Source organism: Rattus norvegicus, chromosome 9 (assembly GCF_036323735.1).
Source record: "Rattus norvegicus strain BN/NHsdMcwi chromosome 9, GRCr8, whole genome shotgun sequence".
In the NCBI taxonomy this organism is placed as follows: domain Eukaryota; kingdom Metazoa; phylum Chordata; class Mammalia; order Rodentia; family Muridae; genus Rattus; species Rattus norvegicus.
In genome coordinates, this window is record NC_086027.1 from 74932433 (window position 1) to 74938650 (window position 6218).

Genomic DNA, 6218 nt, shown 5'->3' on the forward strand with positions numbered 1-6218 from the left:
TTTTATATAATCCTGAAGAGAAGCATGAGACTGAGGGTGAAAAATATCTATGGCAAGGTTACAATGCAACAGATATCTTGATCTTTATTGATTTTCGTCAGACAATTGTATCGATAAAAGTTTGAGTTGAGACCCAAATCCCATGGGGAAGAGAGCTGAACACCCAGAAGTGCAGACATCCTGAGACCGCAGGACAGACTGCCACTTCTGCACACCTCTGCCCACACCCCCAGTCCAAGGGGAAACTGCACAGTACCTCTTGACACAGGAATATAGGAATAGACAGCCACTAGTACCCGCAGTTCAGGTCTGTGCCAAGGACCGAACTGAACCGACCAAAGAGCTCCCTACACCAAATCCCGTGGAGGGGAGAGCTGACCCTCAGAAGTGTGGACACTCCTGAGAAGTTAGAGGAGACTGCCCTCTGCCCACAGTCCAGACCCAAGAGAGAACTGCATAGTGCCAACTGTGCCCGCTGGGTGCAAGGACCTAGGAGCAATAAGGGGCAGGACCCTTTGATTCTTGCCCACGCCTAGAGCTGGAAGACAGTCTCCACAAGCACTGACACACCTGAGAGCAGAGGTAAGACCCACTTTTCTGTTTCCAAGTGACCTGCCTGGTGGATTGAGGATACATAAGGCAGAAGTCCTCTGGGTCAGGGCACTTCCTATTTCTGGTTCTTCCCAGAAGTGAACTGATACCATCCCACAGTTCCCTGCACCCAAATCCTGTGGGGAAGAGAGCTGAACACCCAGGAATGCAGACATCCTGAGAACACAGGACAGACTGCCACTTTTGCAAACCTCTGCCCACATCCCCGGTCTAAGGGAAAACTACACAGTGCCTCTGGACACAAGAGTATAAGAACAGACAGCTGTCGGTACCTATGGTTCTGGTCTGTGCCCAGGACTGAATTGAACCAGCCAAAAAGCTCCCTACACAAATCCCATGAGGGAGAGAGCTAGACCCTCAGAAGTGTGGACACTCCTGAGAAGTCAGAGAAAAATACCCTCTGCCCACAGTCCAGACCCAAGAAGGAATCTCCCAGTGCCAACTGTGCCCCCTGGGTGCAAGGACCTAGGAGCAATCAGGGGCAAGATCCTTTGATTCCTGCCCATGCCTAGAGCTGAAAGACAGTCTCCAGGAGCACCTACACACCTGATATCAGAGCACCTGTACACAGGAAAGGCTGAAAGAAAACAGGAAAACAGTTCTACAGGAGTACTGACACAGAAGCCTACAGCAGGGTCAAGTCACTCTCAGAAACAGCAAGACAAGCAAACACCAGAGACAACCCAATGGTTAGAGGCATGCACAGTCCTAAACAACAGAAACCAAGACTAATGGCATCACCATAGCCTAGTTCTCCCATCAAAGAAAATACTGGATATCCAAACACACCAGAAAAGCAAAATTTAGATTTAAAATCACATTTTTTATAATGATGGAGGACTTTAAGAAAGACATAAAGAGCTCCCTTAAAGGAATGCAGGAAAACACAAGTAAACAAGTGGGAGCCCTTAGAGAGGAAACACAAAACTCCCTGAAAGAATTATAAAAAAAAAAACACAACCAAACAGGTGAAGGAATTGAAAATGGAAATAGAAACAATAACGAAAGCACAAAGGGAGACAACTCTGGAAATAGAAAGCCTAAAGAAGAGATAAGGAGACATAGATACAAGCATCACCAACAGAATACAAGAGATAGAAGAGAGAATCTCAGGGGAAGAAGATACCATAGAAAACATTGACACAACGGTCAAAAATAATGTAAAAGGCAAAAAACTCCTAGTCCAAAACATACAGGAAATCCAGGACACAATAAGAAGATCAAACCTAAGGATAATAGGTATAGAAGAAAGTGAAGACTCCCAACTTAAAGGGCCAGTAAAAATATTCAAGAAAATTATAGAAGAAAACTTCCCTGACCTAAAGAAAGAGAGATGCCCATAAACATACAAAAAGCTTACAGAACTCCAAACAGATTGGACCAGAAGAGAAATTCTTCCTGTCACATAATAGTTAAACAACAAATGCACAAAACAAAGAAAGAATACTAAAAGCAGTAAGGGAAAATGGTCAAGTGACATATAAAGGCAGACCTATAAGAATTTCACCAGATTTCTCACCAGAGACTATGAAAGCTAGAAGATCCTGGACAGATGTCATACAGACTCTAAGAGAACACAAATGCCAGCCCAAGTTACTGTATCCAGCAAAACTCTCAATTAACAGATGGAGAAACCAAGATATTCCATGGTCAAACCAAATTTAAATCATATCTTTCTACAAATCCAGCCCTACAAAGGAGAATAGATGGAAAAGTCAAACACAAGGAGAGAAAGGACACCGTACAGAAAGCAAGAATATAATTTCTTTGCAATGAAACTAACAGAGAGACAAACAAACATAATTCCACCTCTAACAATGAAAATAACAGGAAGCAACAATCACTATTCTTTAATATCTCTCAACATCAATGGGCTCAATTTACCAATAAAAAGACAAAGACTAACAGACTGGATACCTAAAGAGGACCAAGCATTTTTCTGCATTCAGGAAACACACCTCAGAGACAAAGACAGACACTATCTCAGAGTAAAAGGCTAGAAAACAACTTTCCAAGCAAATGGCCCAAAGAAACAAGCTGGAGTTCCCATTCTAATATCAAGTAAAACTGACTTTCAACCAAAAGTCATTAAAAAAGATAAGGAAGGACACTTCATATTCATCAAAGGAAAAATCCACCAAGATGAACTCTCAATCTTAAATATCTATGCTCTAAATACAAGGGCATCTACATACATAAAAGAAACCTTACTAAAGCTCAAAGCACACATTGCACCTCACACAAGAATAGTAGGAGATTTCAACACCCCACTCTCATCAATGGACAGATCATGGAAACAGAAAATAAATAGAGACACAGAGAAACTAACAGAAGTTATGAACCAAATGGATGTAACAGATATTTATAGAAAATCCCACCCATAAGGAAGGGGAGGGGGGAGGGGGATGTTTGCCCGGATACCGGGAAAGGGAATAACACTCGAAATGTATATAAGAAATACTCAAGTTAATAAAAAAAAAGAAAATCCCATCATAAATCAAAAGGATATACATTCTTCTCAGCACCTCATAGAACCTTCTCCAAAATTGAACATACAATCAGTCACAAAATAGGCCTCAACAGATACAGAAAAATAGAAATAATTCCATGCATCTTACCAGATCACCACGGACTAAGACTGGTCTTCAATAACAACAATAATGACAGAAAGCCCACGTATACATGGAAGTTGAACAACGCTCCACTCAATGACAACTTGGTCAAGGAAGAAATAAAGAAATTAAAGACTTCTTGATTTTGATGAAAATGAAGATACAAAATTCCCAAACTTATGTGACAAAATGAAAGCAGTGGTAATAGGAAAACTCATAGCTCTGAGAGCCTGCAAAAAGAAAGAGGAGAGAGCATATGTCAGCAGCTTGACAGCACACCTAAAAGCTCTAGAACAAAAAGAAATAAATAAACCCAATGGGAGTAGAAGGCAGGAAATAATCAAACTCAGGGCTGAAATCAATCAAGTAGAAACGAAAAGGAATATACAAAGAATCAACAAAACCAGGAGCTGGTTCTTTGAGAAAAATCAACAAGATAGATAAACCCTTAGTCAGACTAACAAGAGGTCACAGAGAGTGTATCCAAATTAATAAAATCAGAAATGAAAAGAGAGACATAAAAAGAGAATCTGAGGAAATTAAAAAAATCATCAGATCCTATTTCAAAAGCCCATATTCAACAAAACAGGAAAATCTGGAGGAAATGGACAATTTTCTAGACAGATACCAGGTACCAAAGTTAAACCAGGAACAGATAAACCATCTACACAACCCCATAACTCCTAAAGGAATAGAATCAATTATTAAAAGTCTCCCAACCAAAAAGAGCTAAGCACCAGATGGATTTAGTGCAGAATTCTATCATATCTTCACAGAAGACCTAATACCAATACTCTCCAAACTATTCCACAAAATAGAAAGAGACATAGCACTACCAAATTCCTTCTATGAAGCCACAATTACGCTTATACCTAAACCACACAAAGATCCAACAAAAAAAGAGAACTTCAGACCAATTTCCCTTATGAATATTGATTAAAATTCTCAATAAATTTCTTGGAAACCGTATCCAAGAACACATCAAAATGATCATCCATGATGATGAAGTGGGCTTCATCCCACTGATGCAAGGATGGTTTAATATACCAAAATTTCATCAATGCAATCCAATAAACAAACTCAAAGATAAGAACCACAGGATCATTCCATTAGATGCTGAGAAAGTATTTGACAAAATTCAGCACCCCTTCATGATAAAAGTACTGAAAAGAACAGGAATTCAAGGCCCATATCTAAACATAGGAAAAGCAATATACCGCAAACCAGTAGCTAACATCAAACTAAATGGAGAGAAACTTGAAGCAATCACACTTAAATCAGGGCCTAGAATAGGCTGCCCACTCTCTCCCTACTTATTCAATATAGTAATCGGAGTCCTTGCCAGAGCAATCAGACAATGAAAGGAGGTCAAAGGGATACAAATTGTAAGGGAAGAAATCAAAATATCACTATTTGCAGATGATATGACAATGTAATTAAGTGACCTCAAAAGTTCCACCAGAGAACTACTTAACCTGATAAACAACTTCAGCAAATTGTTAGGGTATAAAACTAACTCAAACAAATCAGTAGCCTTCCTCTACTCTAAGGATAAACAGGCTGAGAAAGAAATTAGGGAAATGACACCCATCACAGTAGTCCTAAATAATATAGAATATCTTGGTGTGACTTTAACCAAGCAAGTGAAAGATCTGTATGGCAAGAACTTCAAGTCTCTGAAGAAATAAATTGAGGAAGATCTCAGAATTTGCAAACATCTCCCATGCTCATGAATTGGCACGATTAATAATAGTAAAGATGGCCATTTTGCCAAAAGCAATCTACAGATGCATTGCAAAACCCATCAAAATTCCTACTCAATTCTTTATAGAGATAGAGAGAGCAATTTGCACATTCATTTGGAATAACAAAAAACCCAGGATAGCAAAAACTACTCAGCAATAAAAGTACTTCTGGGAGAATCACGATCCCTGACTTCAAGCAGTATTACAGAGCAATAGTCATAAAAACTGTATGTATTGGTACAGAGACAGACAGATAGATCAGTGGAACAGAATTGAAGACCCAGAAATGAATCCACACATCTATGGTCACTTGATCTTTGACAAAGCAGCTAAAACTATCCAATGGAAGAAAGATAGCCATTTCAATAAATGGTGCTAGTTCAACTGGAGGTCAGCATGTAGAAGAATCCAAATCAATTCAGTCTCATCACCATGTACAAAGCTTAAGTCTAAGTGGATCAAGGACCTCCATATCCAACCAGAAACACTCAAACTAATAGAAGAAATATTGGGAAAGAGTCTCAAACACATGGGCACTGGGGAAAATTTCCTGAACAAAACATCAATGGTTTATGGTCTAAGATCAAGAATCGACAAATGGGATCTCATAAAACTGCAAAGCTTCTGTAAGGCAAAAGACACTGTGGTTAGGACAAAATGGCAACCAACAGATTGGGAAAAAATCTTTACTAATCCTACATCTGATTGAGGGCTAATATTCAAAATAAACAAAGAACTCAAGAAGTTAGACTCCAGAGAGCCAAATAACCCTATTAAAAATGGGGTACAGGGCTAAACAAAACATTCTCAGCTCAGGATTACCAAATGGCCAAAAAGCACCTAAAGAAATGTTCAACATCCTTAGTCACAGGGAAATGCAAATCCAAACAACCCTGAGATTCCACCTCACATCTGTCAGAATGGCTAAGATAAAATACTGAGGTGACAAGAGATGCTGGCCAGGATGTGGAGAAAGAGAAACACTCCTCCGTTGTTAGTGAGATTGCAAACTGATACAAACGCTCTGGAAATCAGTGTGGAGGTTCCTCAGAAAATAGGACATTCCACCACCTGAGGACCCAGCTACACCTCTTCTGGGCATCTACCCAAAAGATGCTCCAACATACAACAAAGACACATGCTCTACTATGTTCATAGCAGCCTTATTTATAATAGCCAGAAGTTGGAAGAACCCAGATGCCCTTCAACAGAAGAATGGATTCAAAAATGTGGTACATCTACACAATGG